We start from the raw sequence: 16,974 nt of genomic DNA, 5'->3' as shown, positions 1-16,974 counted from the left end.
TTGAAGGACCTTGAACAGGATATTCTAACCGTAAAATGGTTGAATTCCCTGTTACCGTCAATACTTCCTCACCAAATAGTACTCTTCTAATTGACTCATTTAAAGCTTCAAGAGCTTGGATATTGGATAAGGTGTTTGACTCGTTACAGGATGCCGTGGCTGAAGGGCGAATTTCAATAGATCTACCTTGTTAAGAAGATAGATCTAGTAACTGTGTAGTTGCCTTTTTAGCCAGAGAATCCTTTTGAGAAGATACCTGGAGGTTTGCAGTTGTCTCAGGATGTTCACTACTTTGCTTCATAGGAGACAAAGCTGCGGGTTCACTCAAAGTACCTTCCTTATTTGCTGCATCTAGTGCAGTTTCTCCCTCTATTTGCATAGGATCCTTATACTCCAGGGTTTGAGCTAGGAGAGATGACGGTGTTTGGTTTGGCTCTAAAGGGTGGTTATGAATTTGTGGCATGCCAAATTCACTCCCTAGCCTATCTACTTGTTCAACAAGTATATGTGTGTGCTGAGAATCAAGGTGTAATTGATCTATGCTAATGAAATCAGAGCATGCTTCAAAAGTACGACTCATAGCAGAAGTACCCATACCTGAGAAGACTGGTCTATAGACAGAGGTATTAATGAGTAGACTCAGCAGTTTGATGTGGTGGACTAGCAGCTTCAGGTTGAGGTTAAGAGGAATCTTCAGGTTCAGCTTCTTGTTCTTGTTCAACTTCAGCCTCTGCTTGGTCACCATGCTCAAAAATAGATTGATCTGCTTCTACATTCACATCTTCTTCAGGTTCATGATCAATGTTTTCCTGTGGGTTATTTTCAGCTTGAGGTTCATCTGCAGCTATAGGTGCATCTTCAGCTTCTTCTTCTTCTTCATATTGAGAATTGATAGGGGCAAAAGCATCTATCATATGGTCTGTTAGTAAATCAACCTCTGAGTTTGGATAGTTCCCTTTCTTGTGTAGCTTTGTTACTAACAGTTGAGACAAGAGATGAGGATCTTGCATTAAGTCACTATAAGTGGATGTCTTTTAGGCTTCTGACAGTTTTCCATTTAGCACTATCTGAAGAAACCTTTCATATAGGATAAAGTTTTGATGATTTGATTGGTTCTCCAAAATGTGCTCCATGAATAACCTCCCAAAGTTGATGCAAAGATTATTCGCGATAGCAACCCCAACAACTTGATTGAAGATAGTGAGTCCATGAAATCCAGCTGTCTTGGGAGACAAGCAATGAGACAGTATATTGAAGAATAGATTCCATTCCTTCGGAAGATGACTTTTGTTGAAGTGCCTTGGTAAATCATCATTCACTGTCATTGTGCTCCTTAATGCTCTGAAGAAGCTGAGTAGTTCCTAATCTTCTCGAGTGTCATAAAAGTTATCATGAGGTAATTGAAGATGTTCATTGAAATCATCCTCTGTAATTCTGATGGTAGCATCATCAATGTCAAAAGAAAAAGCTATTTCTTCATCTGCAGAAGAGTTTATAGCTGTTGTGTGTACATGCCTGAGAAGCTCAACATTAAATTTCACATTAGTCGTTAATACGAAGCGCACAATTGAATGTTCGTTTAAAAAATGGATCCAAGTTTCAAAGTGTACCATTTTCACGGGATCACGTTCAATAATAGAAACAAAATTTGTTTTTGGAATCTGAATATTATTCGCCATTTAAATAAAATGAGAATAAAATTTAGATTTAAAACAAATTAAATTTTGCTCTTCGAATTATTAAAAGAAATAAATAGACTCTTATTTACCACACTTTAGTTCTTAAGGATTAACCAAACAATGCCTTAAAAAAATTAGTTCAATATTAAACCACTTAACAATTAACCAAACAAGGCCTTAACCAGTCAAAAACCAAGTAGTTCGATCTACAATAATACTCGGTGAAAATGATTGATTTTGGGATCAAAATACTCCTTATGATCTGGTCTTTCAAAAATAATGAAAGTTATGAAATTTGGCAGCACTTTTCTAGGGTTTGATTGAAAAAAATTCCTTCTTATCCTGTGATGTGTTGTGCTGTATATACAAAATATGATCTGTGTGTATATATTTGCAGCAAAACACTTATAATTAACAAGGGTTGTGTTCTGTGGTGACACAGTCAATGGCGACACAGAGGATTTGACTTAGAGAAATTTCTAAGTCATACTCTCTGTGGCGACACAGTCTGTGGTGACACAGGGGATTTGACTTGGAGAAATATTTAAGTCATACAGTCTGTGGCGACACAGTCTGTGGCGATACAGTCTGTGGCGACACAGAGGATTTGACTTAGAGAAATTTCTAAGCCATACTCTCTGTGGAGACACAGTTTGTGGCGACACAGAGTATTTGACTTGGAGAAATTTCTAGGTCATACTCTCTGTGGCGATACAGTCTGTGGCACACAGAGGATTTGACTTTGAGAAATTTCTAAGTCATACTCTTGTGTTGCAACCCAACACTCCCTTTGCTGATGTGATTTATTTTAAACACCTTTAAAAAAATCCATTGAAAAGGATGTTTAAAACATATAAATATTCACAATTATATTTCACTATTTTTACAGATATTATCATTTTATTGATAACACTATAATTTTTTGTGGAAAAAAATAATTATGCTGCAAAATATTTAATATTAATTTCATTGAACCCCTTTAAATATAAATTACTTAAAGTCCATTGAAATTAAATTAAATAGCTTTATCAATATGAATGTGCTCAACCATATATATAAATTATATACAAGCACATAAATGATTGAATTACGAGAAATAATTAATGACATGTAAATTCAGATGTCCTTAAGATATTGAATTTAAACAACAAGTGAATTTAACCAGAATAAATTGCAGTTATTGACTTCTAAAATTAATTAGAAATATTTAACATCCCAAGTTCACTAACCAACTTAGAGAAAGTGTTTTCATCAAGTAGTTTGGTGAAGATGTCTGCAATTTGATCCTCTGTGGGTACAAAGTGTAATTCCACAGTGCCATTTGTGACATGATCTCTGATAAAGTGATACCTGATATCAATGTGCTTTGTTCTCGAGTGCTGAATTGAATTGTTTGAGATTGCTATTGCACTTGTATTATCACAGAATATTGGCATCTTTGATACCAACAGACCATAATCTCGGAGTTAGTTTCTCATCCACAAGATTTGAGCACAGCAGCTTCCAGCAGCTATGTATTCAGCTTTAGCAGTTGATGTAGATACTGAGTGCTACTTCTTGCTACGCCGGGATACCAATCTTCTTCCAAGAAACTGACAGCTTCCTGATGTACTTTTCCATTCAATCTTACAACCTGCAAAATCTGAGTCTGTATAGCCAACTAGGTCAAAACCTGTACCTTTAGGGTACCAAATTCCAAGATTTGGAGTTCTCTTGAGGTACCTAAATATTCTTTTAACAACTATTATATGAGATTCTTTTGGTTCAGCTTGAAATCTAGCACATAAGCATGTTACAAACATGATATCTGGTCTACTTGATGTGAGATAAAGTAATGAGCCTATCATACCTCTGTAGCTTGTGATGTCAACTTTCTTACCAGCTTTGTCCTGATAAAGCTTGGAGGCTGTTGGCATGGGAGTCTTTGCTGGAGTTGAATATTCCAGATTATACTTCTTAAGAAGTTCTCTGATGTACTTAGATTGACAAATGAATATTCCATCTTTCCTTTGACTCACTTGTAATCCAAGAAAGTAGTTCAACTCTCCCATTATACTCATCTCGTACTTACTCTACATTAGGTTAGAGAATCTCTTGCAAAGATCATCATTAGTAGAACCAAATATAATATCGTCAACATATACTTGAACTAATATCATATCAAATTTATGCACTTTATGAAACAGAGTTTTATCTATGACACCTCTAGTAAAACCATTTTCAAGTAAAAACTCAAAGAGAGTGTCATACCATGTCCTTGGAGCTTGCTTAAGACCGTAGAGAGCTTTGAATAGAAAGTATACAAAATCAGCCAGATTTGGATCTTCAAAACCAGGTGGTTGTTCCACATACACTTCTTCTTCTAGCTCTCCATTCAGGAATGCACTCTTCACGTCCATTTGATAAACTTTGAATTCTGAATGTGTTGCGAATGCCAGAAACATCCTGATTGCCTCAAGTCTAGCTACTGGTGCATAGGTTTCATCATAATCTATACCCTTTTCTTGAGAGTAACCTTTAGCTACCAGTCTGGATTTGTTCCTCGTTACAATGCCATCTTCATCTAGCTTGTTCCCGAATACCCATTTAGTGCTTATCACTGACTTATTCTTTGGTCGGGGTACCAGCTTCCATACTTTCTGCCTCTCAAACTGATTGAGTTCTTCTTACATAGCAATAACCCAATCTGGATCTTCCAATGCCTCATCCACTTTCTTAGGTTCCATTTCTGAAAGAAACCCTAAAAAGTGGCATTCATTCTGAGTGGCATGTCTTGTTCTCACTCCTGTGTCAGGATCATCAATGATCAATTCAAAGGGATGGTCTCTGTTCCAAACCCTTTGACGAGGCAGATAAGATCTTGATGTTTCCCCTTGTTCAGCCTGATATTGAGTGTGAACTGTAGATCCTCTTCCTACTCCCCTGAGTTGCTGTCACCATGACTGGATGATTCTGATCTGTTTGTAGTGGTTCTTGATGGAGTTCCTGAATGATTATCATGATCATTATTTCCACCATTATCACCACTTGATCCTGAATCAACATTGCCCTGAATTACAGGCACAGTTCTAGCAATCTCAGGTTCTATTATATCCAAAGGATCATCTGATAGATTCTCAAATTCCAGAGATTCAGAATCCTCTTCTCTCTGCAGGCTTTCCAACTTGGTGTCGTCGAATGTTACATCAAGGATTTCAATCACCTTCTGATCAGAAATCACATAAACCCTGTAAGCTTTAGATTTCAGAAAGTAGCCAAGAAATATGCCTTCTTCTGCTTTAGCATCAAACTTTCTTAGATGTTCATTTCCTTCCTTTAGCACAAAGCATTTAGCACCAAACACATGAAAGTATTTCAGTGTTGGTTTCTTGTCAGCCATAATCTCATAAGGAGTCTTGTCATGATCTTTGTTAATCAGGGTACAATTTTGAGTGTAACACGCTGTGTTGACAACTTCAGCCCAAAAGTAGGTAGGAAGTCTTGATTCACTTAGCATAGTCCTTGCTGCTTCAACCAAGGTACAATTCTTCCTTTCTACTACCCCGTTTTGTTGTGGAGTCCTTGGGGCTGAGTACTCTCTCAAAATACCTTTCTCCGTACAAAATTCATTTAGAAATGCATTCTTGAATTTTGTCCCATTATCTGATATGATCTTTTTAACAGGTAATTTCGCTTCCATCTCAATCTTCTTTATATGATCCACTATCAGCTGAGGTGCTTCATCCTTGGATTGTAAGAACAACACCCATGTGTACTTAGAGAAATCATCGACCATTACTAAAGCATATATTTTCCATGATAGTGACAATACATTCACTGGACCAAATAAATCCATGTGAGTCAACTGAAGAGGTTTAGTTATACTTGTCATTTCCTTGCTTCTGTGCGATGCTTTCTTTGATTTCCCTTTTTCACATGCTTCACAGAGTCCTTCTTGACAGAATTCCATCTGTGGTAGTCCTCTCACTAGTTCTCTCTTGATCAGAGAGTTCATTGTTTTGAAGTTCAAGTGCGAGAGCTTCTTGTGCCATAGCCAACTTAGTTCTGATGAAACTTTGTTGTAGAAACATCTGCTTACTCCATCACAGGTAGACTTCAAGTCAGCTACGTACATATTACCTTTCCTTACTCCCTGTAAAGAAAGCTTCTCATCTTTCCTGTGAGAGATCAAACATCTTTCTGTTCTGAAATCAACATTGTATCCCCTATCACAAAACTGACTTATGCTCAGAAGATTATGCTTTAATCCTTCCACAAGAGAGATGTTCTCAATTATGACATTGCCAATTTTCAAATTTCCATATCCCTTAGTAAATCCTTTGATGTCATCACCAAAGGTAACTGTAGGGCCAGCTTTCTCAACCACACCTGTGAGCAGGGATTTTTCTCCTATCATGTGCCTAAAACACCCACTGTCCAGAATCCACATGATCTTTTCTTTTCTTACCTTACCCTGCAAACACAGATTGATTAAGAAGACTTTGGTACCCGAGCTTTCTTGGGTCCTGAAGGTTTAGGAGTAGAAATAGAATCAATAATTGAAACCTTAATAGGCTTAGCTTTCACTGGCTCCTTCTCAGTGTTAGTCTCAACAGAGTTGTCAGACTTAGAAATAGGAGTAACAGTCTTGTCTTGTGTGTGTTTATTACTCATGCTTGTCTTAGTGTTGATGCAAGTGCTAGCAGTTGCATGAAAAGATTTAAAATAATCAGACATGGTAACAAATGCACATGGCATACATCCAACTATACCACAAGGTTCATGAAAACTAGGCATGTTAGGCATGACAGGCATACTGGAAGTTGCAATAGATTCTACTTTACCTTTAGTGCATGCATGTGTAAGATGTGCAGTAGAATTACAATTATTACAAAGCTTCCTAGATGCAGATGAGGAAGATGCAAAATCAGATTTCTTATTAACACTTACCTTGCCATTCCTGTTCTTCTTAGTCTTAACCTTAGCACTCTCACCAGTCTTAGAGTTGACTATAGGTTCTAGTTTCTTAAGAGTTTCAGGTTCCTTTCTATCCACCTTAGTACCTAGGTCAGCTATGGATTTAGCTTTCGTAGCTGGAGCCTTAGGAGTGTTAGGGGATTCCTCTACCTTCTCTCTATCTTCAGCAATCAATTTCTCATTGATCAGCAAACTTACTTCATCCAAAGGTTCTGAAACAGACTCAGTGAATAGCGGAGATACAACATCCTTAATAATATATGGAACCTTTTCTAGAGACAAACATGTTTATCTCTGATGTGCCATTATATTTCTTGTTGTTCAGCTTAGAATAGTCAAGTCCTATTAAAGTCTTAGATTTAAATCTTTGACTATCTATTATCTCATTCTGAGTCAGAGCTGCATTCTTAAATGCCTGTAATTTCTTTTCTAAGTCAGCAATTTGGGTTCTAAGAATGGCCTCTATGTCTGCATTGCACTTAACCTTATTTTCTAGATACTCATTCTTTTTCTTAAGGTCTTCTAGTCCAACTACAAGCAATTCTAGTTCTTCATTCCTAGAGGTTAAACTCTCAGATTTAAGAACTAACTTATCATTTTCCATTTTATATGCAAGCATGCTTGTAAGAACATTATACAATTCTAAAGTAAGTTCATGCACAGTAGATTTGTATTCAGATACAGACATTTCTATAATGGTAAGTTCAGGAACCTGAGATGATCGTGGTGATTCCTCTATAGTGTCTGCCATGGGAGCTAGATTTACATGCTCTTCCTCTTCATCCGAATCAGTATCATCCCAGCTTTTTCCTTCAGCGATGTAGGCTCTGCCTTTTTCCTTTACCATATACGCATTCAGCTTCTATTTCAGCTTCTCATTCTTCCTTTTCAGGTCTTTATAAGTTTCCTTCTTTTCATAGGAATCATTTCATTTAGCTGCCTTGGGCTTTCTGCAATCAGATGCAAAGTACCCTAACTCAATACAGTTGTAGCATCTGGTTTTGCTCTTGTCAATCCAGCTTGACTTGTAGCCTCCTCTGGAGCTTGACCCTGACGAGTAGCTTCCTTTCTGAAATCTCCCTGATGAACCCCTTGGTTTGTAGTTGGGCTTTCTTCTGAATCTAACATGACTAAATTTTGCAGCCATGTATGCTATAGATTTGTCCTCCAACTGTTCAAGTTCCTCTTGAGTATAGAACTCACTTTCATCTTCTGGCTCACCATTAGTAATTTCAGCTACGATAATTTCTTTAATTGTTGAGGAGGGTGCAACCTTGTTTTCTTGAGATTCTGGTTCACGAACTACAAGTGCAGTGGTTTTTGCAAGTGTCGTACTCTTACTATCAACAGAACCAAGTCCATAGATAATGGCTCTTTGCTCTTGCTCCAGCTCATGTATTCTTAACTTACCATAGATCACATCCAGGGACATAGTGATAAAATCTGATCTTTCCCTGATTGATGTGTTCTTTTATTCTAGGTGAACTGGGAGCGTCAGCATAAACCTTCTGTTAGACTCTCGTATGGGGTGGACTTTCTCTTGCAGCTTTAATTCACTTAACAGTCTTGTATATCTCTCAAAGAGTGAAGACAGTGCTTCTCCGAGTTGAAGTTTGAATGCCTCATACTGAGTCATCAGAATATCCATCATGTTTTCTTTGACTTCCTTTGTTCCTTCCATCAAAAGCTCAATGGTCTCCCACATATCTTTTGCAATTTTACTTCCTAGAAGCTGATGGCTCATATCATTATCGGTCGATTCCACAATTATGAGTTGAAGGCTTGTGTCCAGATTTATTAACTCCTTATCAGTTTCCGTATATTTAGACGGATCCCTGGGAGTAGATGTGGAAGGAATTCTTACACCAGTTGTAGTTATGGATTCATCAATTGCTTACATCGGAACATAAGGTCCATTCAGTAGTATCCCAATGTAAATTGGATTCGAAGCTTTCATAAACAACATCATTTTTTTCTTTCATAGGTTGTAATTATCTCTGTCAAATGGAGGAACCTTTATGCTTCCAATTCTTTGGTTATTCATTTTCTTGGCGAAATTAAATTATTTTAAATTCAAAAAATTTCAAGAATGAGAATTTTTGAAAATTAAAAAATTCGAGAATTTTTTCAAGAACTTGTTTCTTTCTCCGGATCTTGATTTGTATGTCAATCAACAAGCTCTGATACCAATTGTTAGTCCCAAAGTATCGTAGAAGAGGGTTGAATACGATACCTACAATCTTTTTCGATTCGTTTCAAGTTCTTCGTTAAAAATACGGAATCAAAAACAACATAAAACAATTCGAGGAATATATGGTTTTATTAATATAAACTTTGAGGTTGATACAATTTAATCAAAGTATTGATTAGCTACAATAAATTCAGCAGCATAACATTCTGTTTACAAGGATAATAAATGTGAAGCTTTAATGGAGCTCTCGTAAACTTTCTGTGTTTACTGAAGAAGATAACCAATACAATTGAATTACATTCAATTGTTGCTTCGTAGTCTTTCAAAATTAAATGGACAGCTGGCCAATTATTGTTTACACAAATCATTTAACTTTGCTGCACATTAAATCAGTGAACAACACATCTGTGGCGACATCTCTGTGGCGACAAGTTTCCTCTGTGCATCCTCCATGACGACAGCTCAGAGGCGACAGAGTTGTCTTGTAATTCTCTATGGTGACAACCTCTGTGGCGACAGGCTCTATGGCGACAATTGCTCTTCTGTGGCAACAGCCTCTATGGACACAGTTTCCTTGAGCAATTTTTCCAACACCTCTGTGGCGACAGGAGCTTCTGTGGCGACAGAGTTGCCTTAGAGCTATTTCTCTGTGGTTACATCTCCTGTGGCGATAGGGGTTCCTTAGTGTCATTTCTCTGTGGTTACATCTCCTGTGGCGAAAGGTAGAGAGAGCTATCTTTACTTAGAATATTTTGGCTCTATGTCAAACCATTCTTCAATGTATCAATCCTTTTTCTTTTGTTAATTGAATCAAAATACTTCCTTGAATGCTGATGTTTGGTGCACTGCTCTGGTTCACAAAAAACTAGCACTGAGAGGATCCTGATTCAATTTGTCTTGTGATTCTAAGTTGATACATACTGATGTTTATCCATTGCTTCTTTCACTGAACCCTTGATCTGTAACACTTGAAGTCACTACATGCAACTGATATTTAAAGCCCCTTGATGTCTTATTCTGCATGGCTGCTTGAACATAACAATGAACTTCTTCCCATGATCAGTAGGAGGACTTAATGAATCAATCACATTATTTGGTTCTTTGTGTTTATCCTGTCTTCATCTGAAGGGTTCCTGTGCTTCACAGTTTAATAATGTTCATCTGTTTCTATTTTCATGTTGAGTTATAAATCCTCCATTACATGTTACATTACATTATGCTTTACAATGCCATCACTGTCAGTTTTGTTTCTGAACACCCATTTTGTGCCAACAACTGATCTGTTCTTTGGTCTTAGCACTAGGGTCCAGACTTTATTTCTTTCAAATTCATTTAACTCTTCCTGCATTGCTTGCACCCAATCAGCATCTTGAAGAGCTTCTTCCACTTTCTTTGGTTCAGTCTGAGATAGAAAAGAATGATATAGACATTCATTTGATGTTACAGTTCTAGTTCTGAGACCTGCTTCAGGATCTCCAATTATAAAGTCAGGTGTATGTGATTTGGTCCACTTCCTTGCAGATGGAAGTTGATTTCTAGAACTGGATCCTCCCCCATGATCCATGCTATCTCCATCACCATTTTCTGATGCTCCCCCTGTAGTTATGCTCTCTGAAACTTCATAATTTGAGTTGGTTCTTCAGGATTTGAAGAATCAGAGTTTTCAGAATTATCAGAATTTGGCTCATCAGAACTTGATGAATCAGAACTTGAAGAGCCAGTGACAGGTTCTGATGCTTCTTGAGAGTCTTGAGTTATGGTAGGATCTTCAGCTTGCTCCCCCTAGACAGGTACATTTTCCTTTGGAGTAGATACCACAGTTTCAATGACATCAGAACTTAACCCGTCAAAACTTACAGGATCAGAGTTTAAGTCATCAAAATTTACAGTATCAGAGTTTAAATCTTCATTTTCAAATCTCAGCTGATCGTGATCATTGAAATCTTCAAGTCCAGTAAGCTTCTTATCATCAAAAGATACATTGATAGATTCCATGACAACCCTTGTTCTTAAATTGTGGACTCTGAAGGCTTTTGTGGAAAGTGGATATCCAACAAAAATTCCTTCATCAGCTTTTAGATCAAATTTTGACAGCTGTTCAGAATGAGTCTTAAGAACAAACCACTTACAACCAAATACATGAAAGTATTTCAGATTTGGTTTCTTTTTCTTCACCATCTCATATGGTGTTTTTCCATGCTTGTTTATGAGTGTTGAATTATGTGTAAAACAAGCAGTCTACACAGCTTCAGCCCAAAAGTAGGTTGGGAGCTTTACTTCATCAAGCATAGTTCGTGCAGCTTCAATGAGAGTCTTGTTCTTTCTTTCTACAACTCCATTTTGTTGTGGAGTTCCAGGTGCAGAAAATTCCTGTTTGATTCCATGCTCTTTGCAGAACTCTTCCATGATTGAATTCTTGAACTCAGTGCCATTATCACTTCTTATAATTTTAACAGAATCTTTGACCAACTTATCCAGCTATCTGACATGATCAGTTAGAGTAGATGCAGTTTCATTCTTCTTGTGCAAGAAATACACCCAAGTATACCTTGTGAACTCATCCACTATAACCATATCATATTTCTTCTTTACAATAGACATGACATTGACTGGACCAAATAGATCAACATGCAGTAGGTAATAAGGCTTAAGAATTAAAGATTCGGTTTTGCTCTTGAATGAAGATTTTCTTTGATTTGCATTTTGACATGAATCACAAAGGTCATCAGGAGCAAATACTGATTTTGGCAGTCCTCTCACAAGATCTTTCTTTACTAGATCATTTATGTTGTTGAAATTTAAATGAGAGAGTCTTTTGTGCTAATTCCAACTTTCTTCAATTGATACTCTTATTCAATAGACAGATTGCAGAACCATCAATACTTGTTGAAAGTCTGGCTTCATAAATGTTACCATGCCTGTAACCTTTTAGAACCACTTTTCCTGTAGAATTGCTTACTACTTCATAGTGTTCTTCAAAGAAATTCACATGATAACCTCTGTCACAAATTTGACTCACACTTAGCAGATTGTGTTTAAGTCCTGAGACAAGAGCTACTGCTTCAATGATGACATTCCTAAGATTGATATTGCCATATCCCAGTGTTTTTCCCATGTTGCCATCTCCATAAGAAACTAATGGGCCAGCTTTCTCCACAAAGTCTGATAGCAGGGCTTTATTTCCAGTCATATGTCCTGAACATCCACTGTCCAGAACTATAATATTTTTCCTGTTGCCCTGCAATCACAAAGACCACTAATGGTTAGTTTTAAGGACCCATACTTGCTTGGATCCTTTGGCCTTCTTAAGTTTGTTAGCATTTATAGCGGATTTAATTTCAGAGTTTATGCTAACATGCTGTTTATCAGAACTTAGATTAGACTTTGCATCAGACTTTACACTAGAAGGAATTAAAGTAACTTTCTTCAAAGAAGGTTTTATTGATAATAATCATAGTACAAACTATGATATTCCTTACAAGTATAAATGGAATGCCATAAACTACCACAATGAAAACAAGGATTTTGTGGCTTAAACCTAACAGACTGACTCTTAACTCCTGATCTAGGAGGTAAAGAGTTTATATTCTTATCCTTCCTGCAAAAAGAAGCAAGATGGTTAGTGTTTCCACAGTTATAGCATTTCTTTCTAGGAGCATTAGGAACATATATATAATTATTGCTTTTATTCACAACTTCCTTTCCATTCCTATTTTTCCTAGCTTCCTTTACCTTGTTGACATTCCTAATCTCTTTCAGCTTATGCTTAAGCCGCTTCTTTGTCATTAAGCCTATGTTTACTTCAGTTGGTTTATCCTGTTTCAATTTATTTGAGGTTGACTTCTCCTTAACTTCTGTCACAGACTCTTTCATCTTTTCAGAATCAGACTTTACAGTTTTAGCTACAAACTAAACAGGATTTACCTTAGGCCTAGCAGTCTATTTAACAACAATAGGCTCAATTTGTTCAGTTCCTTTTTCACTTTTATCATCTCCATAACCTAAGCCCTCTTTCCAGTTTCCACTACTTAATAAATTATGAGTTGTGCTGCCAGAGTTAGTCCAAGTTCTGATACTCTCTCTTTCCTTTTCCAAGTCAGCTTTTAGAGATTCATTCAATTTTAACACTTCATCTCTAACATATAAAGAATCATCTTTTTCTTTCTTAGTTTGATGAAGAACTACTAACTCCTTTTCTAAATAATAATTTCTCTTTTTATAAGCAGAATTTTCAGATGTTAATCTTTCACATGTTAAAGTCCGATCTCTATTACTAATAAACATGGTTTTAAGATATAATCTCAACTCAGTAATATCATCAGTATGAAAATCATAAGTTGTTTGAGGTACCTTCAATTCACCAGTTTCGGGGCTGCTATCAGCATTTGCCATCAAGGCATAGTTCACCTCATCTTCAGAATCTAAAGTGTTTGTCCAACTTTTCTTCTTTGTGACAAGTGCCTTGCCTTTGTCACTTTTCTTTCTTGCAGTCAGGAGATATGTGTCCTCTTTCACCACAATTGTAGCATTTGACATTTGAGTTGTCTCCTCTGTCAGACTTTCCTCCCTTACCTTCAGACTTTCTGAACCCTTTCTTATCAGAACTTACACCTTTCCTGGAAAACTTCTTTCCCTTTCTGAATTTCCTATAGGCTATCTTTGTGATACCCTTCACTATACGAGCACACAATTTCATCATCTCTTCATCAGCATCTATTTCAGATAAACTTTCAGTTTCTGAATCATTATCATCGGAATATGATGACTCTGAATCAGACTTTATGATGAGAGCCTTTCCTTTGCCCCTTTTTGAGGCAGCCATTTTAGGAGATTCCTCCTTAGCCTTAAGAGCAACTGTCCTTGACTTTCTTCCATGCCTCTTGCTCCTTTGATCCATCTCAAGTTCATGAGTCTTGAGCATACCATAAATTTCATCAAGAGTAGTTTCAGTAAGATCATAGTTGTCTCTAATGGTAGTAGACTTCAAATTCCAATTTTCAGGAAGGGCTAAAAGGAATTTTAGATTTGAATCTTCAAGATCATATTCCTTGTCCACCAGTGACAGATAATTCAAGAGTTTGACAAACTTGTCATATAAGTAAGTTAATGACTCATCAGCTTTTGAGTCAAAGTGCTCATACTCTTGAGTGAGTATAGTCCTCATGTTCTTCTTGATTGCATCAGTTCCCTGGCATCTTGTCTCCAGAGCTTCCCATATCTCATTTGCAGTCTTGCAATGTTTACCCTATTTCACATGACATTATCAATGGCACTATATAGCAAATGCCTTACCTTTGCATCCTTGGCAATAGATGAGATATCTTCAGCTGTGTACTCACCTTTCTCTTTTAGTATGGTCTTTGCTGGTTGATCAACAACTACAACAGAGAGCTTGGTAGGCTTATGTGGTCCTTCATTAATCCTGTCAAGGTATTCTGGATCTGTAGCTTTCAGAAACATAGCTATCTTCACTTTTCATATGGGATACTCGGAAGGTCTCAGTATGGGAACCCTAATAGTCTCATATCGACTGCGGGTTTGAGTCTTTTGAGTTTTTTCAGTTTTGGTGGGCTTGGTTGGAGTTTGTGCTTCTTCAGACATGATTTTTTTGGATCTTTACTGTATGTGTGTTAACAGAAAAGCTCCTATACCACTTGTTAGGTCACACAACACTGTAGAAGGGGGTTGAATACAGTGTTTAATACAATCAAAACGATTTTAAACACAAGTAACAGTAAACAAATATCACTAAGAGCTGCTAGGTTACAATGTATAATCTTCTCGATAATGATAACATATATAGTGTAAACCCAAAGTTTATGTTTATATAGTACACAGTTACAAGATAACTTCTAATTGATATGGAATACAATTCTGTCTCCTAAAATATATCAATCGGATATCTTCTACAAGTCTTCCAGTCTTCTAACTCTTTCCATGCATATCTTCTTTTATTTAAGTCTCGATCTTCTACTGTAAATCAGCTTCCTTCCTTATATGAAAGTCTTCCTGCACTTAAGTTCTGATATGACCTTAAGTTCTGATATTAAGTTCTGACTTCCAGTAAGTCCTGATTTCAGTAAGTCCTGATATGTCCTATTTGTTAAGATCTGAAAACTAAACATAAAACATATTAGACATGACATCTCAAATATATCTAATATTTTTCCAATTGATGACTAAGACGATAAGTTTATGCTCACGTTTCGGCTTTGCTTGCTATTAAAGGATCCTGGATTTGATTGCCATTAGAGGTATCCTAGCTTTGCTTGCCATTAGACGACCGCCTTAACTTCATTTGAGTCCTGACTTTGCTTGCTATTAAATGATCCCGGCTTTGATTGTTATTAGAGGTATCCTAACTTTGATTTCCATTGAAGGACCGCCTTAACTTCATTTAAGTCTTGACTTTTCTTATCATTAAAGGTCCCTAACTTTGATCGCCATTATAGAAATCCTGACTTTGCTTGTCATTAGAGGACAATTGCTCACAGAGCTCAACAATATAACAACTATGCAAACTCAAATCTAAATGCTCACAAAGCTTAAAACAAACTCGAGTACTCAGTCACTTTGATGGAGTGACATCGCGACTTCAACAACCCATAAAAAGGGCATAACCCACAAAGGGGACCAGCTCACCAAGGAGTAAACAACAAAAACTTATGTTGTTGAAATAAACACTGAACCATTTGGGGATATAAATAGCCGAAGACACAGCAACGAAACCACCTGAATCAGGTTGCTGAATAACGACATCCAAGCATTGAGTAGTCAATGACAGAGACTCTTTCGCGGCAGACTTCAATCTTTAGATCAGAAATAAGGGAATTAAACCACTACAACATTAAACCACTGTAGAATTTCACCAGCATCCTCCTACTCATATGTCAGAAAACTAGAAGAAAAATACATTAAGTTGTCAACAAGTTTCTATCTTGTTCTAAAGAGAAATAAAGCGCTCCGTAAAATTCAATGAGATTTCACATAGCCACAAAAAGCATAGATCAAACAAACCCATTAATATTAAGATCACAATGCATAACATGATCATGAGTTCGAATACCCTCAACTAATGAAATAGTGTGCATAGGCAGTGCACAATCATATTAAGCAAACAAGTTGGCTTCTGAGGAACCCGCGATAATCTCTGATATGCTAAATTACGGACTAACTTTTCAGTTAGAATAAACACATCTTCGTCGTTGATTTAAAATGCACCATACTTCCCTTCCGGGAGCACCCAAGAATTTATTTTCCCATACATTGTCTCTGGTCTTAATGCTGCTGCTGAAAAATAAACTTTTTTTTACCTTCCTAAGCTCCTAATTTTGGGGGTGGGAGGACGGTGACACAACCTGCATTTTAACGAGAGTGTACTCTTGAGGATTAACACCCTCACGTGAAGCTCGCCAATGTTTTCACTCGCAAGGTTTCGTTGCTTTCGATTGAAGCTGAAGACGAGGATTTTTCTTCACGAGATCTTATAGAGAGTAAATAGTGTATCTCAGGTTTTTCACATTTTTTCTCATGTCTTTCAATTTTAATATTTGCCACCTAACTCTTCAGATCTTCAATAGCAAGAGGAGGGAAAAGCGTTAACCAATAATAAGATCCCAAATTTTCAAAATCTCATATTGTCAGGTCACACACACTGTAGAAGGGGGTTGAATACAATGTTTACTACAATCAAATTGAATATAAGAACTCAAGTAACAGAACACAGATTTTATTCAACACAATAAACTCTGTTACAAAGAACTGTTCTCTCTCAGTGATGAACAAATTATCACGAGAGCTGCTAGGGTTACAAAGAATAATAATCTCGATTAAGATAACACATATAGTGTAAACCCTATGTCTATGTTTATATACTACACAGTTACAAGATAATATTCTAATAGATATCGAACATAATTCTGCTTCCTAATATATATCAACTAGTTATCTTTTCTTCCAAGTATTCTATTCTTCATAGAATTTTTCTTCATGCATATCTCTTCTTATATTTGTCTTGATCTTCTTTCCTTTCAATCAGCCGCCTTCCTTATCTGAACGTCTCCTTAAGTCCTGATATTATCTCCAGATAAATATATCCTGATAACTTAAGTTCTGACAACTTAAGTTCTGATATCTTAAGTCCTAACT

Source organism: Apium graveolens, chromosome 4 (assembly GCF_009905375.1).
Source record: "Apium graveolens cultivar Ventura chromosome 4, ASM990537v1, whole genome shotgun sequence".
NCBI lineage: Eukaryota > Viridiplantae > Streptophyta > Magnoliopsida > Apiales > Apiaceae > Apium > Apium graveolens.
The sequence above is the reverse complement of the archived record's forward strand: the minus strand, read 5'-3'. Positions refer to the sequence as shown.